The 16,483-nt window shown below is 34.4% G+C and overlaps 1 long non-coding RNA gene across 1 annotated transcript in view; it reads left to right on the plus strand.

Annotated features, from left to right (window-relative positions):
• LOC122467977 overlaps positions 1-16,123 on the plus strand; it is a 122,335-nt gene extending 106,212 nt beyond the window's left edge. The window contains exon 4 of the long non-coding RNA XR_006293118.1: positions 15,706-16,123. This is a non-coding gene — a long non-coding RNA (uncharacterized LOC122467977). The remainder of the gene's footprint in view (positions 1-15,705) is intronic.
• The last annotated feature ends 360 nt before the right edge of the window (positions 16,124-16,483 follow it).

Below are 16,483 nucleotides of genomic sequence, written 5' to 3' on the forward strand. Positions count from 1 at the left end.
TTGTCAAGACATTTTAATGTGCTGAATAATGTTATCTCAAATATATTTCAGAAAAGCCATAAGAAAAACAGAGATTTTTTAATTTGAATGAAATATGAAAGAGTAGAAACTTAATACTTCTGTCACTCTTTGTATTCTTGACAGATTTTTTTACTAAAATAAAATACAAATTCCAGATCTCTACAATTCATTTTATTGTTGTATTCATTAACCTAATACCCCAGAGTTTCATGGTTGCAAAACAAACAGTATTCATCAGAATAAAAAGAATAAACATGATTGTCAAAATAAATGCTTCATGTATAAAATTATATTGATTTATATAATCAAAATACAGGAATTAAGTAAATTAAAAAATGTTAAAAATATTCCTCTCTCCTAAACTTATTTTTTCTTGACTATTTGTGCCTCATAATTTATATTTTAAATACAAAATAACCCCAAAATTTCAAACCTGGCAAACATTTATCCCTATTAGTTTTCTCACCAGTCATGTTCAATATATGTACTGATTCACTGTCTACTTACAAAATTGTATAAAATACACCCACTAGAAAACCAGGGACTGTGATGTTAAAATAAGTCATTACATTTTTTTTAAAGTAATTAACTTAAAATTTCAAAATATTTAAAATATGGTATTTTAAAGTAAAAAAAAAAACACTGTTTTTGACCCATTCAATTATCATCCATGATAAAGGAATATTTATAAAAGAATTCTTTTATAAAGAAAAAAATATAAATGAATAGTTATACCTGGATGGTCCTCTAAGAAGAGGATTTTTATATTGCCCCTTGAAAGCTAAACTCAGGGGTGGGAGTGTTAATGCTTTCCATTGTGTTTTTCAAAAGACTGTGAGCCTTTCAGAAATCTTGATATTTACCAAGGCCACAGAGTAACAAGACAACTTAGTGGCAAATTAGCATATAGATCGTCTACGTGAATAGTCTCAGAAAAATCATGAATATCTTAACCTTGTATGAAGAAAGTGTAGTCAGGATTTTCCTGGAAATGTGGGGTCCTAGGAAGTGCTGAGAAGGAGCATGGTCCAGAAGAGGACCGGCCTAAGGGGACCCAGAAGACATTGATATCACTCGCTACTGGGAAGGCACAGCACTGATCTTGGGTATCTGTAGCTGATGACAATGCGGGAGTCTTGAAGGCTGGACAGGATGAAGGCTGGACAGCACAGGGTGCTTCAATGGAATGAGGTACAAAGGAGCAGAGGCAAGAAAGAACATAGGATGGCATAAAAACTAATATCAGAAAACTATTTATTTTCTACTTCTCTTCCTTCCCCCTTCTGAGAATGCCACTCACTAATCTCAGCAAAATCGATCACCCTTAGGAAGCCAGGTAAGGGAAATGGTGAAGAAATATGTTAAATTTGATTAATATTTTTATAAAAATAACTGTATATTAAACTGGGTATTATGAGATCCCTTAAAAGGGCTTGATATTGAGTTTTCTACTGTTATGAAAATGGAGAGTTACTTATATTCACTTACTAGAAAATTAGGAAAGTCATGTTTCTGAACATCTGATTTATAAGTCTAAATTTCAAACCTGCCAAGCATTTATCCTGCCAAGCATTTATCCCTGTCAGTTATCTCCCCAGTCATGATTAGTAGGTCTCTCACTGTTGATAACCCATGGGTGTTGTAAAAATCTGCTAATGTATTACACATATAATAAAAATGTATTGAAATATCATGCTACAAATATTGCAAAATACACAGCATTTTTTTAAAATTTTTTTGTAACGTTTATTTATTTTTGAGACAGAGAGAGACAGAGCATGAACGGGGGAGGAGCAGAGAGAGAGGGAGACACAGAATTGGAAGCAAGCTCCAGGCTCTGGGCCATCAGCCCAGAGCCCAACGCGGGGCTCGAACTCACAGACTGTGAGATCGTGACCTGAGCTGAAGTCGGACGCTTAACCGACTGAGCCACCCAGGCGCCCCACACAGCATTTTTAATGTGTTGGAGAACACACAGAGGCACACACAGAGAAATCATTAAATATATTTTTTGCTATCGCTGTTCCTTTTTTTAAATTGAAGTAGAGTTGACACACAATGTTACATTAATTTCAGGTGTACAACATAGTGATTTGACAAGTCTATACAATATGCTATGCTCACCACAAGCTGAGCTGCCATCTGTCACTGCACAACGTTATTACAATACCATCAACTATATTTCCTATGCTGTAACTTTTATCCCCATGACTTTTTATTCCACAACTGGGACTCTGTATCTCCCATTCCTCTTCACCTATTTTGCTCATTTCTGCACCGCATTCCCTCTGGCAACTATCAGTTTGTTATCAGTATTTATAGGTCTGTTTCTGCTCTCTGTTTATTTGTTCGTTTACTCATTTGTTTGGTTGTTCAGATTTTATATATATGTGAGGTCATAAAATATCTGTTTTTCTCTTTCTGACTTATTTAACTTAGCATAATATACTCATGGTCCATCCATATTGTCACAAATGCACGATCTCATCCTTTTTTATATAATCTTCTTTATCCATTCATCTATTGATAGTCACTTGGGTTGTTTCTATTTCTTGGCTATTGCAAATAATGCTGCAATAAACAGGGTTCATATAAATTTTCAAATTAGTGTTTTCATTTTCATTGGCTAAATACCCAGTAGCAGGATTACTGTATTGTATGATATTTTTATTTTTAATTTGGGGGGGGGGCTTCTATATTGTTTGTCACAATGGCTGCATCAATTAACATTCTGACCAACAGTGCATGAGAGTTTCTTTTTCTCCACATCTTTGCCAATACTTGTTATTTCCTCTTTTTTATTCTAGCCATTTTGATTGATGTAAACTGATATCTAACTGTGATTTTTATTTGTATTTCCCTGATGATAAGTGATGTTGAGCATCTTTTCATGTGTCTCTTAACCATCTCTATGTCTGCTTTGTAAAAAGTGTCTGTTAAGATCTTCTGCCCATTTTTTATGGGATTGTTTGCTTTTTTGGTATTGAGTTGTAGAAATGATTTATATATTTTGGATATTAACTCCTTATCAGATATATCACTTCCAAGAATCTTCTCCCACCCTTTAAATTTTGCTCATCTCTTCCTTAACTGTGACAAAGCTTTTTATTTTGGTGTAGTCCCAATGTTTATTTTTGTTTTTGTTTCATTTTCCTGAGAAAGTAACAACCAATACCATAGAAATAAAAAGGATTATAAGATAACACTATGAAAAATTATATGCCAACAAATTGGACAACCTAGAAGAAATGACAAATTCCTAGAAACATACAATTTTCCAAAATTGAATCAGGAAGCTATAGAAAATCTGAACAAATCACTTACCACTAACAAAATTAAAATGGTAATTTAAAATCTGCCAACAAAGACAAGTCTAGGACCAGATGAATTTGTAGCTGAATTATGCCAAAAAATTAAAGAAGAATTAATACCTAACATCTCCCCAAACATTCCAAAATATAGAAGATGTAGGAAAATGTCCAGATTTGTTCTATGAAACCACCATTAATTTGATACATTAACAAGGAAAAGGCACTACAAGAGACAGAGAGAGAGAAAGAAAAAGACTACAGGCCAATATCCCTGATGAACATACATGAAAAAACTCAACAAAATGTTAGCAAACTGCAATCAACAATACACTGAAAGATCATTCACCACTAACAAGTGGGATTGACACTGGGGATTCAGGGATAGTTCAATATTTATATATCAATTATCATGATACATCACATCAACAAAAGGAAGAATTAAGAAGTATGTGATGCAGAAAAAGCATTTGACAAAATTCAACAGTGCTTCATGAAAAAAGCTCTCAACAATGTGGGTTTAGAGAGAATATACCTCAACATAATAAAAACCATTTTTGAAAAAACCCACAGGTAACATGCTCAATGCTGAAAAAGTCTAAGATCAAGAACAAGAGAAGGATGCTCATTCTTGCCACTCTATTAAATATGAAATAGAAGGCATATTTATTAAATACAAAATAAAAAAACATACATGTTGGTAAGGAAGAAATTAAACTGTCATTGTTGCAGATAATGATACTATGCTTAGAAAACCGTCAACTCCACCAAAAAAAATTAGAGATAATAAATAAATTCAGTAAAGTTGCAGGATATAAAATTAATATTCAGTAATTGGTTGTGTTTCTATACATTCATAACAAAGTAGCAGAAAGGGATATTAAGAAAACACTTCCATTACAACTGCACCAAAAAGAATAAAATGTCTAGGAATGAATTTCACCAAAGTTATGAAAGATCTATATTCTGACAATTATAAAACACTGATGAAAGAAATTGAAGACAACGCAAACAAATGGAAAGATAGTTTATGCTTATGGATTGAAAGTATTAATATTGTTAAAGTGTCAGTACTACCCAAAGCAGCCTATATATTCAATGTAATACCTGTCAAAACTCAACAAATAACACTAAAATGTTCATGGAAACACAAAAGACCCTGAATTGCTTCTTTGAAACAGAAGAGCAAAACTAGAGGTGTTGCAATTCCAGATTTCAAGACATATTACAAAGCTATAGTAATCAAAACAGTTTGGTACTGGCACAAAAATAGATATACAGATTGATAGAATAGAGAGACCAGAAATAAACTCCCATTTACATGGCCAATTATCTAAGACAAAGGAGACAAGAATATATAATTGAGAAAGGACAGTCTCTTCAACAAATGGTTCTGGGAAAACTGGGCAGCTGCATGCAGAAGAGTGAAAATGGACCACTTTAAGGGTACATGGTGGCTCAGTCCGTTAAGCATCTAACTCTGGATTTTTGCTCAGGTCATGATCCCAGGGTCGTGGGATCAAGCCCTGAGTCAGGCTCTGTGATGAGCATGGAGCCTGCTTAAGATCCTGTCTCTCTCTCCCTCTTCCCCTCTCCCCTGCTTCTGTGCTCTTTCTCTTTCTAAAATAAAAAGAAAAGAAAATGGGCCACTTTCTTACACCATACCCAGAAATAAACGCAAAATGGATTAAGGACCTAAAATGTGAGACCTGAAACCATAAAACTCCTAGAAGAAACAGGCAGTAATTTCTTGGACATCAGCTTTGCTATTTTATTTTATTTTATTTTATTTTATTTTATTTTATTTTATTTTATTTTATTTTATTTATTTTATTATTTTATTTTATTTTATTTTATTATTTTATTTTATTTTATTTTATTTTATTTTATTTTATTTTATTTTATTTTATTTTTTACAGTCAGGCTTACTCAAGCATAACTAAAGTACAATAAAATTTGCCTTTTAAGGTGAACAGTTTAATGTATTTTCACAAATATTCAAAATCATGTCACCAGCACCACAATCAAGGTATAGAATGTTTCCATCCCCATGAAAGTTCCTTTGTGCCTTTCTGTGGTGTTTACATATAATTTTAAGTAACAGAACTAGAACTAAATCAGTTAAAAATTGAATAAGAAAAAGAACATGCCCAGAGTGATCAAAAAGGGAAACAACAGAAAACAAAATGAACTCAGTATTAATGAATCAAAGGAAGGCTGTTGAGAGTGATAATAACTTTATTCTTTTTTTTTTTTACAAATATGACCATCTTTTTTATTGTGTTTGAAAGCTGAACCTGTTGGCTCAACACTTACTTAAAAATTAAAAATAAAGGAAATATGCATTAGGATTGCCTGGCTGGCTCATTTCATAGAGTATACAATTCTTGATCTTGGAGCTCATGAGTTCAAAGCCTACATTGGGCACAGAGTTTACTTTAAAAAATAAAAATAAAGCAATTATTTATGCTATAAACACTGATGTACTGTGGTCCGTGATAAGAACCTTGATCCTTATATCCTTGATAAGGATGTAATAGTCCTTGTATTAGATACACACCTTCTATCTTACTTCATATCTTACTTCAGCAATAGCCTATCAGATCACTGAATCCCAGTATACTCCAAGAGTGGCACAGTGGAAACTGAGGGTCTGAGGCTAATAATTGCTTGTGTATCAGTCCCTACGACAGTGCCCAAGTCATCATGCTGTACTACTGCCTTTAGCATCCCTTTAGCATCCCAAGTGACTTTCAGGAATTGATTCACCTTCCGTAGTGCTTGCTTCATTCCTGGGGTTTAGTATGTTAAAGTATTTAGATGATTTGTTTTATTCAGTGTGAGGATAAGCAAAAATCTAAAAGGACTTGAAGTTACCAAAAGGTTACAGTTATAGAAGTAAGAATGTTTGACATCTCTGCATCAAATTTGTGGTAACTGAAGGGTAAGGAATCAGCCTTCCTATCTCATCCACAAGATTCTATCAATCTCTATCAGTGTTTTGTTTCATTTTGTCTTGAGTTTCCACTTTTAGATTTTCTCCTCTGCCGGTGTTTTTGTTTGTTTGTTTGTTTGTTTTTTAACTTCACATAGGATAAATTGTAAATTATTTCTGAAGACAAAAGTATCTTTTTGGGGTGCCTGGGTGGCTCAGTTGGTTGAGCATCTGACTTCAGCTGAGGTCATGATCTCATGGTTCATGGGGTCAAGCCCCTGCTGGGCTCTGTGCTGACAGCTCAGAGCCTGGCTTCAGATTCTGTGTCTCCCTCTCTCTTTGCTCCCACCTGCTTGCAGTCTGCCTCTCTCTCTCAAAAATAAATATACATTTAAAAAATTTTTAAGTATCTTTTTGATTTTAAGAGTAAATAAAATTTGACAGTGAAATCAAGGTCACCCTAGATACAATCTTATCCACTTAATCTAGAGAGGAAACTTCCATCCACCACGCTCCATTTTGCTTTATTTGTTTGTTTATTGCAAATAAAGTATCCCTAGTTTTTAAAAAAATTTTATTGAAGTATTATTAGTATACAATATCTTACTACTTTCATGTGTATATTGTAGTGATTCAATATTTTTATACATCACGAAATGATTCCCATAAATCTAATTACCATCTGTCATCATACAAACTATTACAATATTATTGACCATATTCCCTATGCTATACGTTACCTAGAAACCTCCCAAGGTAACATTTGTATAGAATTTTTGTCACTTTTTCATGGCATGTTCCCTATCAATCGATGTCAAATTGAAGTATAATGAAACTTGGAAAAAAAGATCAAACAACTTTGCTTTAGTGAAAGTGATTTTTCTTCATAAATATATTTTCAAAACATTTTGTATTTATGAAATATTAAATTATCCACTAAAATTAAAAGTTACATCTTATCAAATACTGCTAACATGCCTAGATATAAAAGTGTCTCCTCACAAGAATCTTATGAGATGAGAAACAATTTACAAATTTATTTGCAATGTAAAAGAGTTATATTTTCATCAATTGATGACATCAGCGTATCCATTCATGTATTTATATACTGAGTTCCTACCCTTGGAGAGATAATGTTGGTGTAAAAACAAGTATAACACAGTTTTTGTTATTTACATACCTATCATGAAGGTGGGAAGGCAAAGTGAAATTCTACCCAGTTAAATGGCAATGCATGAGGTAATTTTAAATTCAACAAAACACAAGGATTGGGAGAAGAAAGGCCACAATTAACAGTTGAATATACATTACCCAGTGTCACAAGAGTGGGGTAAGGAGAAATTTTTGAGGCTTGGAATAAACTAAAATGTTACACAAGGAGAAAGGGTTTCAACTGAGGCTTGAAGAATGCATCACTTTGGTAAGTGTCAGAAATGTATTTTCAAGTAAAATAGGATATTTAAAGGTTTCTAACAATAATTCAGCATCAACACGTCTTTCCTAACATATTATATAATTATTATATGGCAAGCATTCTCATCACTTTTCCAGAGAGGAATTCAGAGCCTTGGGAATTTCATTGCCCAAGCTGTTTGTGCCAGGATTGGTTATGGGATCTGGGGCAAAACCTCTTCCTCTGGTAGTTATGGCCGCCCTGATATCCTGCGGTAAACTAGCGAAGGCAGAGAAAAATCTAGATTACAGCATATCACATTTTATTGATCTAAAGATTTACACTAATATGTGGGATAAGCAATTTGTGAGCAAAGGGATGTGTTTATAAGACTGTCTTTAGTTGATGTATATTTACTCTCTAGGACACGTTTTACAATCACAATTCACTTCCTCTGTTTCCTCTGCCTGCAACTTCCTAAAAGTATTGAGTAGTGAAGAAGTGAAGACACCTTTCAGGCTTTCAAGTCTCTCCTATGAGGGGTCACTCAGAGACCCATGCACTCTTACCCATGCACTCTTAATAGTTTGAGTTATGGATCACTGCTCAATCAGTCCTGGGGCTTCTTTTTTTTTTTAATTTTTTTAATGTTTATTTTTGAGACAGAAAGAGACAGAGTGCTAGCGGGGTAGGGGCAGAGAGAGCAGAAGACACTGAATCCAAACCAGGCTCCAGGCTCTGAGCTGTCAGCACAGAGTCCAATGCGGGGCTCGAACCCACTAACCATGAGAGCATGACCTGAATTGAAGTCAGACACTTAACTGACTGAGCCAACAAGGCGCCCCTCGTCCTCTGGCTTCTGATTCATTGCAGTGATATATCTCCTCAGGTGTATAGGTGGAGATATCTACTGTCATCAATAAAAACATGTAATTCCTTATAGTATCAGGAACTGTAGGGTCTGGAGTAGTTACTTAGGTTTGGATTCTGTCTCCTTTCTTACCTTTTGCATGACCTTGAGTTAAGTTCTTAACCTCTGTTTCAGTTTCTATATCAGTACCTACCTGAAAGTTTTTTGTTATATACAGTACATGCTACCATAAATGTATGATATTAATTTTAGCTCTAATGCATACTTAATGCTAACTATTCCTCATCTTTATTCTTGTTAGTAATAAATATGTAAAGATTAAAGGGAATGCCAGAGGTCAACAAAAATGTAAGATGACTGATTTATTTATGGCAAAACAGGGAAAGAAATTATCTTAAGAAACATTTGACTTGATATATATTAATCTACTGAAAATATTATTAAAATTATTATTAAATAATTGTCTTTTAATGAATGATTATAATATACCAAGCAGGATACTAAGCATTTTATGTAGAAAACAGAAAACAAAAATGGTAATCTTTGTGCAGTGATATTATGAATAAATTTCCTTGCTTCACATTTGTGTTTTAGAATGACTATGAATTCCTTGGTTAAAAAAAGTTTCTAGTCATTCTAACTAACAAGGGCTGCAAGACACTTAAGAGTTGTAACTCATTTTCCCCTTTTCTCTGTGACACAGCACTGAATACCTGTTGTATTTTCAACCACAGATGGTATCATTCAGTGGTGCTTAAAAGGACCTTTCTTCATAAATTCTGTAAAGTACATAAAGATCCTTTCATAAGAGATATAGCTATGTGTTACTCTCTATAATGGGTGTGAATGCACACATTTGTTTTTGTGAGAAACCAAACATTTTTCAAGGATGTGTGAATTCATAATTTATTATGTGGATGAATGATGTTTGTGCATTATATTCTTTTTCTTTCTAAAATTTACTGAAGGACAAAAAATAAAGTCCAACTCTTAAATCATTTGTGAGTACTAGAATGGAAAAGTATAGCATCTTTAAATGGCACTTATTATATATGGAAAAAAGTAAACAGAAAATGAAAATACATTCATGGGAAGCTTAAGACAGTGAATGAAATAATTTTCAACTTAGAAGTTTCCTGGTCTTAGTGATGAAGAGGTTGGGGGCAGGGATACAAAAAATAGAAGATAAAAGCTGAGAAAAAAAAATTCTTACTGGTAAAAAGGCATTGGAAATGAATTACAGAAGAACCTTGGAATCAGAACATCAGTTTCCCTGCCATTAAAATATAGAACCTATATTTCAACTAAAATAATTTACACTGTAGGGGCTCCTGGGTGGCGCCAGTTAAGCATCTGACTCTTGATTTCAGCTCAGGTCATGATCTCACAATTCGTGGGTTCGAGCCCCGCGTCTGGCTCTGTGCTGACAGTGTAGAGCCTGCTTGGGATTTTCTCTCTCCCCTCTCTCTCTGCTCCTCCCCCACTTCCTCTCCCTAGCTTTCTCTCTTTCTCTCAAAATAAATAAATAAACTTAAAAAATAAAAATAAAATAACTTACGCTGTAAATTAGACTCCTCTAGATCCTTAAGTATGTATCTGTGCCACAAAAGGCATTTAAATCCATAATACTATAAATAAGGAAACAGAAAATTTGAAGCCAGTAATTTACTTATTTATTTATTTTAAATATGACCGTAGAAATAAAAAGGGATCTTAAAATTATAACATACATCTATGTATTTTAAGAAGTCTTTCATACCATTAATCTGTAGAAGTGCTGATTTATTAGAAACCTCATCTATTGATAATAGTAGGGAAAAAAAAAAGAGGTCAATTTAACACAATAAATCATGGAAATATATTCATAGTAGAAAACACATTCCTGGTATATTTTATTTATAAAATTTTATGTAATATATATAATATAAATATAGTTGTATACATTATTCATACCATGTACATTTTGTATGAAGATAAATTAATATATATGGAAACATTTGTACGAGTATATATATATCTGTGTATGTAGGTAAATACATGTATATGTATGTATGCATATTTAATGTGTACAGTAATAATTTAAACACAATGTATTCCTAAATACAGTATGAGCATGTTCTAATTTTAAACATATGTATCCATTTTGAATTCATTTTTGTGTATGGTATGAGAAAGTGGTCCAGTTTCATTCTTCTCTGTGTTGCTGTCCAATTTGTAAAAGATGTGAAATGCCTTAAATTCAGTTTTCATTTCAAAGAACACATTCTCAAAGAGAAATTCTATGAACTTTCCATTATAAGTATGCCCTGCTATTCTTTCCCAACTCACCTCACTTGATTTTCTTCAAAGTTCTGGTCATATCTACGAGGCTTTTCTTCACTTACTGGTTGACTTGCTTATTTCCGATCTACCTCCAACTAAAATATGAGTCTCCTCAGATGTTTTTCCATAACAGATCATCAGCTTCCAGGATGGGACTGGGATTGCAGTGGGTGCTATATAAATATTTATGAAAAGAATAAACAATCAGATTGAATACTAATGTGTAAGCTATCATTTGCAAGCCTATATTATATTCCCTGTGTCATCATTCAAATCCCGAAGGCATATTTAAGAAATCTTTAATTACCCAATACTTTCATCATGGTAGAAAATATTATTGAGAATATGCTGCTACTTGAGTTATTCCCCCCACCCCACCCCCACCATAAGGGATGAGTTGGTATTGCATCCCATTCACTTTAAGCATGAGAGGAGAGGAGTTTCAAACAGATCCAGTCAAAAAGCTTAACATGTTTCCTTTGGAGCATGGGGACAAAGGACAAAAAAATCAAAAGGGTGAGAGGCTGGCTGAAGGCTAGCTGTGGTAATAGGAGTAGAGAGGGTGGTTTGGGAGGTAACTGATCTCTTATTGATAATGTGCCCAAGGTCTTGTTTGGATTAAACCTGAAAGGCTGTGTTCAAGGAAAATCACTTATGGCTGCAAAGCTTACAAAGAATGAAGGAATAGAGGCTGTGTCTACAGGAGGTAAGATGGGGGAGGGCTGTGTCCATATTATGTAGGGACGTGCAAAGATTTGACTTTTACACTGAGCGTTGGGGGATTGATTTTGAGCAAATGAGTAGCACGACCCAACTTGTTAGAAATGGATCAGGCTTGTTCTATGCTGAGAGCAGAAAATAAGAAAAGGAGTGGAGGGAGAAGATTAGTATCATAAATAATTCAGGAGACACTAACGGTAACTTGACCAGGGTGGTAACCACTGCCAGCATGTTTCACCTGGATTATTACAAATATTTCCTGCTTCCTTTAGCTGTCCTTCTTACCCCCCTCTCCTAAACCGATGAAGTTGGGTAGAAACGCAAAACAGGAGAAAGAATGAAAAAGCCAATCATAAAATCCCAGGTTAGGTAGCCAGCCCAACGTAGAACCACACTGGGGGCAGGAAAGAGCTCCAATTTAAAAGAAGTTGGATTATTTTGATTATTACATTGAATTATTACATCGGCTATTTAATAACTGAACTGATTCTTTTTGAGTATAACTGACCAGGTAACTTTTTATTTCCTAAAAGTGTACATAGAGTACGAGACCCAAGCAATATTTCCTCTGAGGGCAGGGAAAACGCTAGTTTCAAGAAGGTCTAAAATAGGAGCTATCAGAAAGAAAGAAAAAAGGTTTTTGTTGTTGTTGTTGTTTGTTTTATTTTGTTTCCACCCTTTCTCTCAGACTGGCTAAATGGTGCTTGTATGTGTGTGGTGCTGTTTTTCCTTCAAACAAATGCGACCACTGTCAATATTGGGGAATTAAAAGTTTTAGGAAGACCTGTATTAATGAAACCTTGGTTTTCTCTGTATTTATAGAAATCTGGATATAAGCCTCTGGGAAATTCTTTTGAACATATTAGATAAATAGAGTGAAATGATTAAAATCTTTTGAAACAGATAAGGGACGTGGGATTACCCTCCAGTTTTGCCTCTTCCTAGCAGGCCACATCATATCTTAGATGCAAGTTCCTCTCCTCTGTAAATGGCATTTAATATTTATATTACAGGCATTTGTGAGGGAAAGAATATAGAATAGAATATATGTAACTGCCTACTTCAGTAATTCAAAATGAAGTAGGTGATAGGGGCGCCTGGGTGGCTCAATCGGTTAAGCGTCCGACTTCAGCTCAGGTAATGCTCTCATGGTTCCCGGGTTCGAGCCCCCTGTAGAGTGCCTGGGGTACATGCGAGTGGCTCCACACGGGACGCTGCACTGAGCATGGAGCCTGCTTGAGATTCTCTCTCCCTTGCTCTCTGTACCCCCTTCACTCATGGGCATGTGCTCTCTCTCTCTCTCTCAAAATAAATAAATAAACATTTTTTTTTAAAAAAATGAAGTAGATGATTAATAAGCATTATTCATTTAATATTAAATCGAAACAAAAATGTCATTGTTTTGTTTTTTTTTTCTTTTCCATTTGGATTTCTGATGCAGTTGTTTGAAACAGTTGTACCTCTCATTTAGTGTAAAATTATCATCACTGGTGTGTGCAGTGCCCATCTTTTGACTATTTGAACATTTCACTTCCCTTTAGCTGCATTATTTCCTATTCTTATTCAGTATTTACTTTCCAGAAGTATTTTGTTGCTATATGCTTTTTTGAAGTGTCTATTTTTGTTTGGGGTACATATGATTTTGACTTATACGTATAGTATTCCATTAGAGATGTCATCTCTTCCTTACATTTTTTTTTTGTCTGCACTGCTTCCTTCTTTAGATCCATCCATGTGCCTTTACGAGGACTACGTGGTTCTTTGCTTTATTATCTTCTGTATATGCATCTCCCGCAATTTACTAATATACATCCTTGATAATAGACATTACATTAGATCCAACTCCACCTCCCACAGTGGTTAACATCTACACACACCCCCTGAAGAACCTACGTGAGCATTTCTTTGGAATATGTACCCAGGCAGAAACAAGTATCTTAACTGACCTAATGCTGCTGTCCCACAACTGTCTGGAAGGGCCGTAGCCACCAACAATGCAGGAGTGTTTTATATTTCACCATCTCCATCAACTCGACTCATTCATCTTTCTGAAATTTGCCAGTTTTAGAAAGTGATATCTTCTTGCTTTAATTTATACTTCTGTGTTTACTGATGTGATTGAGAATCCATTGCTGTTTAGATGGTTTCAGTTTTGTAAACTGCTTTAATAGAATCCTTTCTCTTATATCCCTTGGAATATTAGTCTTTGTTGTAGTTGTTGTAATTTGCGGGTGTTCTCTGTATATTCTACGTAGCCAGCCCTCAATGGTTTTGGATATTGCAAATGTGTCTCCCATCAGCCAATAGGAGACTATAAGAAATCATGGTAAAGAACATAGACTCCTTATTTTACTAGCCACATGATCTTGGACAAGTTACTTTATCTCTTTTGTTGTTATTATTCTGTTTGATTCATCAGCAAAATGGGCATAATGATAGAAAAGGTTCTTGGCACACAGTAAGCACTATATAGGTATCAGCTCTTGTGATGATTCTTGCCTCTATTTATGCTGTCCTTTGTTAAAAGAAATCCTTTATTTTGAACTGTAAATGAATTCCCTATAGTTCAATGTTTTGTAGGTTTTACTTAGAAAGTCTGTCCTCACCTTTATATCACAAAGGTGTTATACTGCATTCTCTTCTATTAAATTTATCATTTGACCCTTCATTGTGAATCTTTATCCGGTTTATCAGGATTTCACCACTGAATGTAGTATTATATAACAATCTAGTTTTTGTTTTTTGTTTTCTGTTTTTTTTTCCTTCAGGCTGAACCAGTTTTGACAGTCTCAACTGCTAATCCCCATTGATTTGCGGGGTGTTTGACCATTTATCTTTCAAAAACAAACAAAAACTGTAAACTCAGAGTAGAACAATAGCTTTTATGTTAGAGTTGAAATGGAGAATAAAACTTGGAATAACCACGGAAAAGCCTCTGGGTTTATGGTCTAAGCCTCTGTGAGAAATCAAGGATTTTATGATCTGCATTTTATGATTATTTTATTATATATATTATATATAAATAATATATACATACATACATATATATACATATATACATATATACATATATACATATATGCATACATATATACATATACATATATATACAACATACATATATATAAATTATATATAATATATATAACAACATATATATACATATATGCATACATATATACACATACATATATATACAACATACATATATATAAATTATATATAATGTATATAATAAAATATATAAATTATATACATTATTTTATATATAATCATAATATTTTATATATAATCATTTGACCCCAGTAAAGTAATTTTGTCTCTTTTCTTTTTTTTTTTATTAACACTTATGTATTATTGAGAGACAGTGAGACAGAGCGTGAGCAGGGGAGGGGCAGAGAGAGGGGAGACACAGACTCCAAAGTAAGCTCCAGGCTCTGAGCTGTCAGCACAGAGCCGGATGCGGGGCTCGAACTCACAAACTGTGAGATCATGACCTGAGCCGAAGTCGGACGCTTAACCAACTGAGCCATCTAGAGGCAGTCGGAGACCCAACCGACGGAGCCACCCAGGCGCCCCTTGTCTCTTTTCAAAGAATGCTTGATTAAATGCCAAATAAATGGATGCATTTGGTTGTGCAGTTGCTGTTGAGAAGACAGTGTTTATCCTTTAAGATTTCTTGTCCTTCTTTCCATAGCTCACCCAGATATAATCTGATTCAGTTGTTGGTGGACATTAACAGGACTTTATTTTATCAAGGAAAGACAAAGAGTGTGTCATTCACAAATGCTAATTATCATTTAGTAGGTGGAGGTGGAAGACAGGGAAACAGAGTGGCTATGGTTTAGAAGGAGTATGGGTTTTGAAAACAGATGCCTTTAGGATGTGAACCTTAGCTTATTCATTCAGATAGTTTTCTCACCTGTGTACTGATGATGTTTGTCACATCATTTAAATGAAAAATATGCCTCTCAAGTTTTTTTCCAAATGTTTGATGACATAATACTCAATATATGTTAACCCCACCTTTTTTTTTCTTTCCAAAATATAAAATTAGAAAGCCGATTTACAATTAAAACTGCACTGTACTGTATAAAAATGAAGTTTTAACTCTCTCCCACTCTGTATTTTACAGACTTGCACATTTATATTTTTAAATCATCAAGAATGGGAAAATTTGATTAACATGAAGTCTTCAAATGCCTACTTCAAACGGGAGACCAGCTGAAGCCAAGAACAGAAACCCTGAATTGTGTACTGAATACCAGACAAGCATTAACACATTGGCTTCTTTGGTACCAGGTAATGAAAATGTGTAATTTGATCTTAATTAAATTACAGGCTACCCCAAGACCTTGATCCGTGACCTTTTGGCTTCCTCCACCCTATGTGAAGAAAACAAATAGACTTTAGAAATATAACCCCTTCATTCTCCTTCCTCTTCCCCTACTTCATCCTACCCCTGTAGACATTTACTTCCATTGGGTACAGTGTCAACATACATCAAATGTGCCAATTATAATCAATGCTATCTCCCAACTACCAAGCGTGTTTTTTTATTTTTAACTTAGCAGCAGGGACAGTGTGTGGGCAGCACCAGTTATGTAATTCCTGTGCGTACCCAACCTCCCACCAGCATTGAGCTTGATCTTCAAAATCCTCCCCAGGTAGTACTCTTTCTCTTTTGGCTTTTGTCTAGTCTTCCCCTTTTCTGCCTTTCCTCTGCTGGTTTTTGATGCTTTTTATTTTGGTAGAAGTGTTTCTGATCAGCATGAGAACTATCCTGGAGCTTTTCTATCTTGCAGAGTTGGTTAATGAGATTGTTGCAGACTTTAGATTCTAAAAAAGAGTTCTTCAATTTACTGGGTGAGGTTAAAGTCAAAATCAAGAGAATTTATGTTTTTGTTGAAGCT

This window comes from Prionailurus bengalensis, chromosome B3, assembly GCF_016509475.1.
Source record: "Prionailurus bengalensis isolate Pbe53 chromosome B3, Fcat_Pben_1.1_paternal_pri, whole genome shotgun sequence".
NCBI classification, from domain to species: domain Eukaryota; kingdom Metazoa; phylum Chordata; class Mammalia; order Carnivora; family Felidae; genus Prionailurus; species Prionailurus bengalensis.